The 15026-nt window shown below is 47.0% G+C and overlaps 1 long non-coding RNA gene across 2 annotated transcripts; it reads right to left on the minus strand.

Annotated features, from left to right (window-relative positions):
- Window positions 1-3285: 3285 nt before the first annotated feature.
- Window positions 3286-14646, minus strand: LOC140637650 (uncharacterized). Of its 2 annotated transcripts, XR_012034718.1 has the most exons (4): window positions 14458-14646; window positions 14217-14361; window positions 13301-13540; window positions 3286-3431 (listed from the first exon to the last, which is right to left on the minus strand). It is a non-coding gene; the product is annotated as an uncharacterized lncRNA (long non-coding RNA). The 2 variants fall into 2 exon arrangements; XR_012034717.1 differs by having other exon boundaries at window positions 14217-14646.
- Window positions 14647-15026: the final 380 nt, after the last annotated feature.

Genomic DNA, 15026 nt, shown 5'->3' on the forward strand with positions numbered 1-15026 from the left:
GGGAGCTCAGAGAGGGCTGGGGAGTCTCCGGCCAGGGGTTTGCACTCGACACTGGTTTTGGAACAGAAATCACAGTGATGGTCAAGGTGCCCGGAACCCTGTTCTGTTCCATTGCATACCTCATCTCCGTCAATCCATGCAAGAGCCTTTCAGAGAGATGCTATTACTACCTCCATTTCACAGATATGGAAACCAAGGTCATACCTCTCTTGGAGGAGAGCCAAGACTTGAACAAAGACGCCCTGATTTCAGCTCCACGCTTCTAACGACTGCACTCTGCAGTCCGACCGACACCCAGCTGGCCTCAGACTCAGTGCGTTAGGGAAGGAAGAAGAGGTGGGCGTGTTACCTTGAGCAAGTCACTCCCCTGGCTGCGCCCCTATTTCCTGAGGCCTGCAAAACAGGAGTGAAGCAGGATGCTCACCTTGGCTGGGATATTTATTTTGGAAATAAAAGGAGATAATCCAAGTAACAAAGCCTGAGATTCAGGAATGGATTTTTTTTTAATTAAAAGATGAATAAATGAATGAAGGAGCTTTATAAATGTTAGTTTCCTTCCTTGTTCCCCAATTCTGTAATAATAATAGTTAAAACAACCCAAATAACTTCTGCTGGGCTCTACCCAAATTCCTGCATGCCATGGATGGCCACGTTGGTGATATGCTTGCAGCCTGTCTCAAGGGCAGATCTCACTGGGCAGCACAAGCCCCAGCTTGTGGCTACCATGTAAGGCAAGAGACCCCATCAAAGTCCTTCTGCTCAGGGTACTCATGAATCAGACCCAGGTCCAAATCTCCATCTGCACCTACCTGCTGTGTGACCTTGGGCAGATGTCTTAACCTCTCTGATGTGTGAATGCTTCACTTGCTATAAAAACACCTGCCACACAGAGTTGCCCTATCATCCAAGGATGTCATTCAAGTCTCCTTTCCCCATGAAGTGGTGAGGGTGGACAAAGGGGACGCATCCAGAGGGTGTCACACATAGCTGTGCACTTCCCGATCTTTAAGTCGCCCATGATTCTCTTCCTCGAGCTCCTTCCTCACGAGGCCTTACCCCTCCACCCGTCCTCCACCAGCAACTCCTGTCCACTTCAGGTCAGGGCATAACCCTGAGCCCAAGCTCTCCTGTCCACCCTCCCTGCACCCTCCCTGGTCCCAGCTACTGTCCTCACCACCCTGACAACAAGAACAGCCTTCAAAGTGCTCTCCCTGCCCTGCCCTGCCCTGCCCCTCCCCACCTACCCACTCTCCAGAGAACAGCCGGAGAAGTCGGTGGGCTTCCAAGTCAGGTCACTCCCCAGCTTCCACCCCTGGTGGCTTCTCACTGAACTCAGAAAAACATGCACTCGGCTGCCACTGCTTCCACTGCTGTGCTGGGTATTATTCCCTGTCCGTCCTCCAGATCACTCTCCACCCCTGTCTACCTGATTGGTGCCCCAGAGGCAGACCTGAAGGCACTACATCGCCTTTGCTCTCTGGCTTCTGGAGGGTTCGGCCAATAGCGGGTGCCAGCAGATCAGGGGGCAGGAGGAGAGAGAGGTGAGGGCATGACCCCCCAGCTTCCTCTCTGATTGGCCCGGGGGTTGGCAGGGGCCAGGTCTCTCTGATGGAAGCTGCAGGTGGCCTCCTGTAGGTACAATAATGCCTGGGTTCCCCTAACTGTTCTTCCCCGGCCCCATCAGGATTAGGGGGTGACCACCAGGGTGCTACGGCTGCTGATCCCAGGGTGTTTGTCACTTTGTGTTAATACCCTTCAGCCCTACCCAGATCTCTGTAACCAGTCCCTTTACCAAATTCCCCAGAGCGTGCCTGGACAGCGACTGATACTAAGACCCCTGTGATCTAGCCACTGAGACCCTCCATCCTCTTCCTACTCTGTGCTACCCTGTGGCCTCATCTGGCTTCTTTCTGTCCCTTCAGCACATCCAGCTTATGGCTTCCTCAGTGCCACCATACCTGCTGTTCCATCCAGCTCATGACACAGTGCCCAGATTTTTTGCACAGCTGTTCTCTCAGCCCAAATGTCACTGTTGTGGAAGGCTTTCCCCAACCACCTGTCACACACACTCTGTTGTTCACTCCAAACACTTGGACACTCAAGATGTATACGTTTTTCCCACACCAACGACCAATTCTCCAACTCCCTAGACACCATCTGGGTGTCCTACAATTCAGTCCAATTCTGGTGCTAACCACCCACAGTTAGTGCACTCACAGGTTAGGGGCACAGTCCCACGAGACTCCCCCACTCCAGGCACCAGTCACAGGTCCTGGGCCTCCCATACTTCAACAGACAGTCAATGAATCAGGGGTTCCCACAACCCCTCCTTGGGTTTGATCATTTGCTAGAATGACTCACAGAACCCAGGAAAACATTTTCCTTACTAGACTACTGGTTTCTTATAAAAGGCTATAACTCAGGAACAGCCAGATGGAAGAGATATATACTGTGAGGTATTGCGGGGGGGGGCAGGCATGGAGCTTCCAAGCCCTCTCTAGGTGTGTTCCGCCCCCTCCAGCACCTTGATGTGCTCACTAACTTGGAAGCTCTCCAGACCCCATTGTTTAGGGCTTTTATGGAGGTTCCATTACACAGGCACGATTGATTAAATCATTAGCTATTGGTGATTAAAGTCCATCTCCTGGGAGGTCAGGGGATAGGGCTGAAAAGTTCCAACCGTGTAGTTAGGACTTGCTTTTTCTGTCAACCAGCCCCCATTGAAGCTACCAGGGTCCCCCCTCCAGCCACTCATCGGCGTACAAAAGACATCTTTCCCCCTCCAGAAAGTCCAAGGGTCTTAGACGTTCTTACATCAGAAACTACAAATAAGATGGAATGTTACAACCAATGATACTCCTATTACCCCAATACTCAGTACAAGGGTTTTAAGAGCTCTGTGCTAGGGACTGGGTACAGAAACCCCATATATATACACGTAATATCATCCTGATTAATCTCCTTCACTGGACTTGCACCAATCCGAAATGTGTCCTGTTAAAAAGAAAACCACAGCCCCAACATGGCATCGTTTAAGCCATCTGAGCAAACCAAGACTTAATACCTAACCTAACTGCATGTTCAAACCGCCAGGAGTGTAACCTTTAACCACCCAACATGGAATTTCCAAATCAGTATTAAGAATTTATTGAGAGGCTCCCCCTAGGGGAACAACCTTGCCTAAACAGTGCATTCCTTGCTCACCCCCGCTTGCTAGATGGGACACCTCTCGATTAATTAATCCTTGAATAAAGCCAATCAGATCTTCACATTTACTCGGTTGAATTTTTTCTTTTTTAACAGTCCCCTCATTTATTCATCGGCTTGGGAGTTTTGTCTATTTTCCACCTATAGAATTGTTAGTTCTGCAAAGGACAGGGTTTTTTTGTTGTTGTTGTTCACAGCTGTAGCACCAGCACCTCCTGCCACACCTGGAACAGAGGAGAAACTCGGTAAATATTTATAGAATTAATACAAGAGCTGTCTGTTCACTTAGAAGGAGGGACTGAGGACACTCACTCTGAAGCCCTTAAAGGCAAAGGGAGCACTTGAGTGTCTTTTAAAGGACAGAATCGTGGTTTTATTGCCTCCAGCCTCTCAGGGCCCCAGAACTCTCCACGAATCCTCTCAGGGCCCCAGATGTGCTTCCTGTAGAAGTAGCTGGGTACTGATAGAAGAGTCTGAACTCAAGAGTCAGACACATCTGGGTTGAATCCTGGCTCTGCTCTACCCTTCACTTCCCTGGTCCTCTGTTTCACTATGTACTGAGAAAGGGGTCATTGTGAAGATGGACAAGACTACTGTATGTGTAAGGCTTCTGGCGCTGCCCTGTCCGTATACCACGAGTGGGGAAGAATTGGATGGGAAGCAAAGAGAATGTGATGTCCCTGTGTCCCCAAGAAAGGGGGCCTGGCTGAGCCCCAGCTGGGGGAAGTAGGCAGATCTGTGGGTTCACCGCTTGGGGTACAATAGATTGAACACACCCCACGGATGTGTTGGAAGCAAAGAATTCTTTATGACGTGTCACAAGTAAGGAGACAGGGAGATGGATCTCAAAGCACCATCTCCCTGTGGGGTTAGTACAGGACGCTTTTATTCAGTGCATTTGGGAGTGGGGGCAGGGAGCTTTCATATACATGAAGGAACTTACGCATATTCTGTGATTTAGGCACTTTGGTTCAACTGTACATGGCTAGCATGTCAACCTGCTAGAGTGTGTACTGCATGTTCAAAAGTTGGCAGAGAGATCCCTGGGTGGCGCAGCGGTTTGGCGCCTGCCTTTGGCCCAGGGCGCAATCCTGGAGACCCAGGATCGAGTCCCACGTCGGGCTCCTGGTGCATGGAGCCTGCTTCTCCCTCTGCCTGTGTCTCTGCCTCTCTCTCTCTCTCTCTCTCTCTCTCTCTCTCTCTGTGTGTGACTATCATAAATAAATAAAATTTTTTTTAAAAAGTTGGCAGAAAAATCCCCTTTAGGAGGAGATATTATATTGCAATGAGCTAAAGGTAACTTCAGGGTAATTAAGGGGGCTTCTGCACGGGTCCTGAGCTCCAGTCTGGCTCAAACTGGCTCACATCAGGGGCTATTAGGTGACACACATAGCGAACATCTCCTGGGCTGGAACTGTTGGTTCTGCTAAACAAAATACATTCTTTCCCTGCTTTTATCCTTTCCCCTGCTCCTTCCTGCTGACAGCTTTCAGCCCTGTGAGGGAGGACCTCCTGGGGCATCCCGGCTGACACCACCATTCCTGGGCAGAGTCTGAGGGCCCGGGTCGGTGGCGCATCCAGGCTGAGAAAGGTCTATGGAGCCCTCCACATACAAGCACAGAGAGAAGCAGAACAGATACCAGGCACCCAGAGCAACAAGAGCACTGCTAAAGGACCTCAGAAAGCCTTAGAAAGGCTCACTGGCTTCCCTGTGGCTTCTCACTAAGTGTAGAATGGGGCACCCACCTGCTGCCCACCACCCAGAAGTTAACACAAGAGGGTGGTGAGAAGCAGTCCTCACATTTGGATGGAAGCCATGTATATGCCACAGCAGAACACGTGCCCCTGCCTCAAGGTCTTATGGAGAAGCTCAGAGGATGATGAGTTTCCCTCATCAACCCCTTGGTCCCCCCTGTACCACCCCCCAACAGAATATAAAGGCAATCGCAGGGCAAAGAAGAAACTCAAAATTGAGTGAGGCTTGTTTCCCACCACCCAGAAGAATGGAGCTCAAATGATAAGTTATGACAGAGTAAATGAATCAAGAAAGTAGCATTTCTTGGACACCTGTGTCTTGGACTGAGACTCACTCTCACCATTGCCCCACAGGGTATGTGTCTTTCCCTGAAAGAGATCGTCTGGGAAGGAAAAATCTTGAGGGGTCCTGGGATTCTGAAAGGCTGTCCCAGGTCAGGGACAGCAATCCCGTGGGACTCTAGGTGAGGACAAGTAGCAATGGCCATATGTGGAAGTGTTGTCTGATGAGTCCCAAGAAGCTCCTCACTGGCACAGTTGCCCAGTGTGGGAAGGATCCGCTTTGAGAGGAAGCGAGCTTCCTGTCCTGGCAGGTGTGCAAGTAGATCCTCTCAGAGGTGTGGAGAGGTGACTCCTGCTGGGGAGCTGGCCTGACTAAAATAATGCAGAGGTCTCTCTGAAGCTTAATAGACTACGAGTCTGTAAGTAAAGCCCAGAGTGACAGGAAGTAATCAGAGCCAGGATGTTAGTGGGATGTATGGGGAAGAGAGGAAGATGAGGGGAAAGTGGAATAGAGAGGAAGAAGAAAATAAGGAGTCCATCTAGGAAGGTGATATGATTCTGGTAGTCTGATACTGATGAAGGGTTCTTCAAAGATAGTATTTCCCCAAAGGTGGGCCACGCATCTACAACAGTCAGGACAGCGTATGCCTGCTGCAGAACAAATAAACCCCTGACCTCAGTGCCCTAACACAATATGGTTCTTTCTCACTCATGCAAAATCTGGATGGCCCTGCAGCTCTGATTTCTGGAAATACATGGCCTCCAAGAGACAGAGAGATAGAAGAGGAACACCAGAATTTAACTGTCACAACCAAAAGTGGCTCTCGACACTGCCACTCATGGGGCATTGGCCAGAACTAGTCACACAACCCCAACCATCTGGTCTCAGACTGGTGATAATATGCCTTTCACGGCTCTCTGACACTGCTAATCTCCGTTATCAATAAATAAATCTGCTGGCCTCCGATTCAGAGCCTACAGGAGAAGACAGAAATTTTACTGAACCTACAAAACAGTGTCTGTTCCCAAAACGTTCCTTCTCTTTTTTCTTTAAGATTTTATTTATTTATTCATGAGAGACACACAGAGAGGGGAAGAGACACAGGCAGAGGAAAAAGTAGGCTCCATGCAGGGAGCCCAATGTGGGGCTCGATCCCAGGACCCCAGGATCACGCCCTGGGCTGAAGGAAGATACTCAACCACTGAGCCACCCAGGTGCCCCAACGTGTTCCTTCTCATGATCATTCCCTATATATGGTAAATGATGCCAATTTTCCATGTGGGATGGCAAAGTAAACTTTCCTTTTCAAGAAATTTATTTATTTTTTAAAAATTGATTCTATTTAAAGAAGAATATTCTATTCTAAGTCAAAATGTGCAGCACATACATTAATATTTATTTTAGAAGAGGTAATACATACTTCAAAATTCAAAAAGTATTACAGTATAGCTAACTGAAAACTCAACTCCATCCTAGCCACACAATTCCCCTTCCTGTCAATACTTTTTATGAATGATTTCGTGGATACTTCCACTCTTGCACACAACACTGTGATGAACTTCGCTGTGTGTACTCCATTTGGCATGTAAATGGGTACCTAAAGGGCAAAACCCTAGAAAGAAAATTCTGGAGCTCCAGGTGTGTGCATGCACAGTACCCATGGTTCAGTTTGGTGCATGGCTGCCATGTTAGTGGGACAGGTTTTCAGCAAAGCCCCAATCAGGGCAATTTGGACCATACACAATTTCACTCATTTGCTCAATACACCTTGATAAGCACCTACCCTGAGTCGGCCCTGTGCTGGGAACAAATAATAGAAAGATGAATTTGACTCAATCTTGACCCCAAAGAGTTCATGATCTAATGGAGAAGACAGATGCACAAGCCAATTGCTGTAGTTATCTACTGCAGTGTGGTTGACCACTCCAAAACTTAGAGGTACAGAGCAACGACGAGTATGTTGACAAATTCTGTGGGTCAGGGATTTGGAAAGGGCAGAGCCAGGATGGTTTTTCTCTGCTCCCTGATATCTGAGGCCTCATCTGGGGTAACTTGAGTGATGGGGACAGAAAGATCCATTCCCGCATTGGCTTCTTCAAACGAAGCTCTCATGCCCATGCTGGCAGAGTAGAAGAACAGGCTTAGCTGAGACTGTCAACCAGAGCCTTTAACATGTGGCCTCTTAATCAGGGCAGTCATGGGGTCATCAGACTTCCTACAAGGTGGCTCAGGCTCTTAGAACAATTGTTCTAGTGATCACAGCAGAAGCTGCATGGCCATGGTTGACTCAGCCTTGGAAGCCATACATCATCATTTGCACTGCAAGCCAGCCATAATACAAGCAGGGAGATGAGGGTTTTAAAGCAGCCACTACTGATCCTAATACAGGATACGCGTTGTAGTAGAGGCAGGTCCAGCTGTACAGGGAGCCCAGTGCAGGAGTGACAGCTTCATTCCTTCTGAGAGCAATAAGAAGAGATTCAGGGAAAGCCATTGAAGGGAGGTGACACAAACTGAGGATTGAAAAGTAAGAGCAAAGTTACCAAAGCCTAAAATGGAGTGGGAGGAAAAAGGGAGGGTCAGGCAAAGGGGATTGTGTGTACAATGATTTATGAGTGCTTTGAAAGGTATGTGCATGAAAAGGTGAGGAGTAAAAGAAGCCAGGCTACAGAGTTGTGACCTAGAGTGGAGATCTTAGCTCTACCACTTGCTGGATGTGTAACAAGTGAGCCCCAGCTTCCTCACCTATAAAAAACCCCAGAGTTCTTCACGATTATTATTATTATTTTTTAAAGATTTTTTTAAAGATTTTTATTTATTTATTCATGAGAGACACAGAGAGAGAGGCAGAGACACAGGCAGAGGGAGAAGCAGGCTCCATGCAGGGAGCCCAACGTGGGACTCGATCCCAGGACTCCAGGATCAGACCCTGGGCCGAAGGCAGGCGCTAAACCCCTGAGCCACCTGGGGATCCCCCCTTCAGATTATTATAAGGAATAACTGAGATAAGACAGGGCCTGATATAAAAGCGTGGAAGGCATGTTCACTGTTGACATCATTATGAAATTTTGGCCGCACATTGGAGTCATCTAGGGAGCTTTAACAAAAGCAGTAATGTAACAAAAGTACAAAACTTATTATATTCTTAAGATTATAAAACATTGTTGAAGGAAATTAGAGAAGACCTAAAGAAATAAGAAGATGTTCCCATGTTCATAGATCAGAAGACTTAGTAGAGCTGCCACCTTGGCAAGACTTCCCAAACTGATCTAGTTTCAACTCAATCCCTATCAATATCCCAGCTGACTCAGTGCATATGGTAAATCAAGGAATCCAGAATACAATCTCCAATCTTACATTCTTGAAAAAGAAGACAAAGTTGGAGGAGTCACACTTCCCTCTTTCAAAACTTATTACAGAAGCCATGGTAATCAAGACAGTGTAGGATTGACCTTGTACCTCCATGGAACAGAACTGAGAATCCGGAAATAAGATCCTATGTCTACAGCCAGTTGATTTGGGCTGAGAGTCTATTAAATGGAGAAATAATAGTCCTTCTAACAAATGGTCCTGGGACAACTGGATATCCACATCCAAAAAAGTCAACAAAGTTGAACCTCCTCCTCCTTACATCACATGCAAAATTTACTCAAAATGGATCAAAGACCTAACTGTCAGAGCTAAAACTATTTAAATACTTTGAAGAAACATAACAGAAAATCTTGGTGGTCTTTTATTTGGATCTGAGATGTGATGCAACATCACAAGCAACAAAAGAAAAACTAGAAGAATCAGACTTCATCAAAATTAAAAACATTGTACCTCTAAGGACACCATTAAAAAAAAGGAAAGGGGCACCTGGCTGGCTCAGTCAGTGGAGCAGGTGACTCTTGATCTCAGTGTTATGAGTTCAAGCCCCATGTTGGGTGTAGAGATAATTTTAAAAATAAAAAAAAATCTAAAAAAATTTTTAATTAAAAAAGGAGAAGGACCACTCACAGAAGGGGAGGAAGAGGATGCCAATTACATAGCTGACTTATACCTACAATCTATAAAGAATGCTCACAACTCAATAATAAAAACATAAATAACCTAACTTTAAAATGGGCTAGGAATCTGAATAGACACTTCTTCAAAGAAGATAGACAAAGGGCCAAGAAGCCCATGAAAAGAGTCTCAATATTATCCATGAGGGAAAGGCAGGTCAACACCACCAGGAGAGACTGCCTCACCCCCACCAAGAAGGCTAGAAACCAAAAGATAGTAACACATGTTGGTGAGAATGTGAAGAGGTAGGGACCCTCTCACTCTGCCAGAAGGAATGTAGGACGGTGCAGCCACTTAGGGAAATATTCTTCAAATGTTAAACATAGAGGAGTGCCTGGGTTGCGCAGTTGGTTGAGTATCCAATGGTTTCAGCTCAGGTTATGATCTCAGGGTCATGAGATAGAGCCCCACATTAAGCTCCATGTTCAGCACAGAGCCCGCTTGAGATTCTCTCTCTCCCTCTCTCTTTGTCCCTCCTGCACATGCTCTCTCTCTCTCTCTCTCTCAAATAAATAAATCTTTAAAAAATGCTGAACATAGAGTCACCATGTGATCTGGCAATTCCACTCTGAGATGTCTACCTAAGAGAAATGAAAACATACGTCCCCACAAAATTCCCATAGGGAAATGTTTAGAGCAGCATTATTCATAAGAGCCAAAGAGTAGAAACAGCCCAAATTTCCATCAACTGATGAAGGAACAGATAAAATGTGGTATACCCATATAATAAAATATTACTCAACAACAACAACAACAATAAAATGAAGTACTGATCCATCCTACAATGAGGATGAATCTTGAAAACATGATGCTTAGTGAAAGAATCCAGGCTTAAAGGACCACATATCATATGTTCCCATTGATGTGAAATTTCTAGAATAGGAAAATTTACAGAGATCGAAGATAGATTACTTGTGACCTGTGGCTGGTTGGTGGAGGGGGGACAAGTGAAGATGGGGAGGATTAGAAAGTGACTGCTAAGGGGTAATGAAAATGTGGTAATGAAAGTGCTTTAATTTAACTTTTTAAAGATTTTATCTTTAAGTGATCTCGGCATCCAACGGGGCTTGAACTCACAACCCCAATATCAAGAGTCGCCTGCTCCATTGACTGAACCAGCCAGGGACCCCAAAAATGCTTTTAAATTGATAGGGGTGGCTCAGCAGTCAGGCTCCTGCCTTAGGTCCCAGGTCGTGATCCCCGGATGACGAGTTCCCTGCATGGAGCCTGCTTCTCCCTCTGCCTATGTCTCTGCCTCTCTCTCTATCTATCTCTATGTCTGTGTGTGTGTGTGTGTGTGTGTGTGTGTTTCTCATGAATAAATAAATCTTTAAAAAATAAAATAAAATAAACTGATAGTGGTAAACATCCCTCCCTCTTTTTTCTCTTTCGTATCTCTAAGAAATGATGGATATTAACTAAATTTATCATGATGGTCATTTCACAGAATATGTAAACCAAGTCATTTCTCTGTACACTGTAAACGTACACAGTGCTGCATGTCAGTTATATCTCAATGACACGGAAAAAAATGGTGGTAATGTATGCACCACTCTGGGGATATTCAAAGGTACTGAGTTCTTCAAACAGAGAGAGAGAGAAAAGGAAGAAAAAAGTGAGAAGAGAAAATCTTATGCATAAGCCCTACTCCAGGAGAGTCTGCTTCCAATTGTTCTGGAGGGTGGCCTGGGCATCAGAATTTGAAGGCAGCAGGGGATGCCACCGTGCAGCTGGTTGAAAGCCACTGAGCAAGAGAAATGGGAGCCTGAGATTGGAGAGAGGTGAACAGAGAGGGGCCAGCAGAGCCCAACGATGCATTATGTGAACAAATGTGGGTCAGGATGTCACCAAGGGGCGAGCGACGTTGTGTGTGGAGGTAAAGTGGGACCACTGTGGGCAGGCGAGACGGCAGGTTCCCCACCAAACACATCCTCGGGTGAGGGGGGGGACACAAGTGGCCAAATCCACCCAGGCTCTGCTTACCAATCCCTGAGCCCACAGAGCTCAAGTCTGGCCCCCTTGTGAAGCAGCCAAGGGGGGCTGGGAGTTGGGGTAGACCTTTCCAAGAGCCTGCATATAGTGAATTGACACCTCACTTTGAAATCGCACATCTATTTTATCTGGGTGCCTAATTGGAATCTCGATTTTAACATCCTGTTACACAAGGCTGTTGTACAGATAACAAGACCGAATTATATTCATTACCATCCGGTGAGCGCAGTTATGCTTTGCAAGCAACCTTCGTTGTCACATTTAATCCTTCAGCATTTCTGAGAGATGAGCGACTACTGGTATGATCTCCATTTCACAGATGAAGAAATTGAGGCTTGGTGAGGTAAGTGGCTTGGCCAAAGGCACCTGGTAGGCAGTGGCAGCACAGAGATTCGAACCCAAGTCGGACGACGCCAAGCCTTTGCTATGAAGACATGAAACCCTCTCTGTCCTAAAGTCCTTCCATAACCGAGTCAGGAGACTGAAGTCCCCTGACGCCGAGTGTCCACCGACTGGTCAGCAGGGGTAGTGATAAAGCCAGCATCGGTACCCAGGTCCCCGTGGCAACCACAACCCTGCAGGTCTGTGGGGCACCCAGTACACAGTAGGGACGTGATGATGTCAGCAGCCCCCCGCAACCCACAAGAGAATGACCCAGTTAAATGAACCTAGTGGCTTTCCTTCCAAGGAGCCCCCACTCCTCTGGCAGATCCCGCAGGCATATCCACAGTTTCTGAGGAGTGACACATCCCGCCCTCCCCATTTTCATAAGCGCCCCTGAAAAAAGCCCTCTCTGTTTTCTGCCTCACTCACTCTCCTTGGAAAGATCCGCTTTGATCCTCCCTCCCCTCTGCTCCCAGCTTGGCTCTCCTCTCTCACTCCAGACATATTATTCACGGTGAACTCATTTGTCCAGAATGCAGATGTAATATGTAATTCCCCGAGAATTCAAATGTAATTTAAAGCTATTTTCCGATATCTAATTTGCCTTTTATTTATTTAGGGCAATATTTCAGCAGGAGCCTCTCAGCTAAAGTGCCGGTGTTTGTTTACAGTGCCAGGGCCCCGCAACGGCAGGAAGCCACCCGCCCCAGACACAGACGTTACCGATTAAAAAAGTAATTACAACATTGAACACAGCCTTAAATAAAAGCGAAAATGCAAGAGACGGGGAAGGCTGCAAAAACATAAATTGGGAACAATGCTGTTTTCCCCAGACGTTTTGTAATATTTGCAGCCTGCCTGGTACTGGCACCCTGCCCTGGCTGCAGGAGACACAAGCGGAGCCACTAGCAGGGAGGGATGGGGTGGCTCCACCCTGTAAAGAGGTGGGAAGAGGTTTCTAATTGTCAGAAATCATTTGTCTGCCTGCAACGTCCTCAGTTTAATGTAATGCTCTTATACTACAGATTAGTGTACTACAGTGTACTCTACTCTAACAAGTGACCAAAAATCAACAGGCAACTCAAACTGACCTAAAGAGAAAATTGGTATGTTCAGGCTCATGAAAGACCGTCAGAAGCTTTGGCTGCAGGCGTAGTTGGATCAAGGTGCTCAAAAAATCTTTAAGAATCTCCCTATCTCTTGGCATTGCTCTCTGCAGAGTTGACTTCAATTCCAGAAGCTTCAAGCTTCCATCTTGCCAGCTTAGCATTCCCAACCGAAAGAGGATGCTTCTCTTTCCGTAGTTCTAGCCAGAATCTCAGGTTGGGCTTTCATCAGCCCTCCCTGGGTCATGTGCTGATCCTTGAATCAATCACTTCAGCCAAGGAGTTTCAGTCCTCTGACCAGACCTGGGTCAGATTCCCACCCCTTGAGGACAGAAGTAGGACCAGTTTGGCATAAACCACATGGACTAAGAACAAGGGAGGGGCGGATCCCAAAAAGAAAATTGAGGTTCTATGAGGGTTGAAGGCACAATCAGGCAAATATAATTGATTTCCACCACAGATAGAATTTCTGTCTGTTTCCAATACATGTCATCTTCCTACATTGGCTCTAGACCACAGTTTTTACCTTGTGAGTGATTCAGGGAACTCTGTGCTCCATGGTAGGACTGCCGTGTAGAACATCAACTTGTGGCTTCCCCACCTCGACTTTAAAGAAGTAAGTAAGCCCTGTGCAGCCAGTTACAGCGGAGCATGACTAGGAACAGGCGACATTTTGTAATCACTAAGGATGGCCTGCAGCAGAAGGGCAGATAGGAAGCAATTGGCTCTTCAAGCGGGTGTCCTTCAAGATGGATACAGCAAGAGCCTTGAGGTTTGAAAGAGTCAAATAATTGCTAATAATTAGGTCCAAAAGTTTATCTGGTAATCAGATCACAGGGGAAGCAGGAGGTAATAATAATATTTAAGGGGTTCATTGGGCACCTGGGTGGCGCAGTCGGTTGAGCATCTGACTCTTGGTTTTAGCTCAGGTTGTGATCTTAGGGTCGTGAGACTGAGCTCTGCCTCAGGCCCCATGCTCAGCATGGAATCTGAGATTCTCTCTCTCCCTCTGTCCCTCCCCATTGTCCGCTCAATCTCTCTCTCATTCTCTCTCTCTCTCTCTCATTAAATCTTAGGGGCCCCTGGATGGCTCAGTTAGTTAAGCACCTGCCTTCAGCTCAGGTCATGACACAGGTCCTGCGATCGAGCCCTGTGTCAGGCTTCCTGCTCATCAGGGAGTCTGCTTCTCTCTCTCTTTCCCTCTGCCCCTTCCCACCACTTGTTCACTCTCTCTATCTCTCTTTCTCAGATAAATAAATAAATTTTTTTAAATAAATAAATAAATAAATCTTAAAATATTTTTAAAATTAAGTGCTCTCAGGGCCAGGTTATACCCTAAAGGTGACAGTATATGTGAACTTGCCATAGACATGTGACCCTGGGGTCAAATAAGTGGAACCCTTGGCCAGATGTAGCACTAAAGAAATCACATCACCCTTTACCAGTAGACATCCAGAAACTGGACTTGGCACAGGCACAGGACAGAGCATCCACGAGTCCGTGTGGAACTGAGCCTGAACAGCGGCCCCCTCGGGACCAGGAAGCAGCTGTAGCAGTGAACCAACCAGACTCCTGCTCTTGCTGGGTCTGCAAGGGAGGTGGACAGGCAGCGTTTGGAACTAAGAAATCCCCTCAGGTTCAGAGGTCATTCAGGGTCGGGGTGGAGGGTGGCAGGGGAAAAACCTTGAAAGAAAGGCTATAAACGTCCTCCTAACAAGGCAGGTCGGTGCCTAAGCTCTCTGCCTCATCGATGCCCCAAGCTGGTGGAACAGTTCTTGCGGATGACATAGGAACAAATGGGAGAGCAGATCTCCACTGCCCTGCCTGGTACACAGTAAATGCTGTTGTTGTTGCCTGCCGTGCGCCGTGACCATCTCTTACTCAAACACCAGCTCGTTCCGTTCAATCTTTCCCAAAACTCTGTGAGGTCATTAGCCTTATTATTACTCATCCTCCCATCATAGATGAGAAAATGGAGCTTCAGAGAGATGAGGTGATATGCCCAAAGTCCATCATGCCAGAACAGGGCCTAGAACACAGATTTCTCACTTTTTCCTCTAACCCTTTCATCAACAAAAAGGCTTTCCATGGGCACCTGGGTGGCTCAGTTGGTTAAGCACCTGCCTTCGGCTTAAGTCATGATCCAGGGTCCTGGGATCCAGTCCTGAATTAGGCTCCCTGCTCAGCAGAGAGTCTGCTTCTTCCTCTACTGGTTCTCTCTCTCTCTCTCTCTCTCTCTCTCAAATAAAAAT

This window comes from Canis lupus, chromosome 8 (assembly GCF_048164855.1).
Source record: "Canis lupus baileyi chromosome 8, mCanLup2.hap1, whole genome shotgun sequence".
Lineage (NCBI taxonomy): Eukaryota > Metazoa > Chordata > Mammalia > Carnivora > Canidae > Canis > Canis lupus.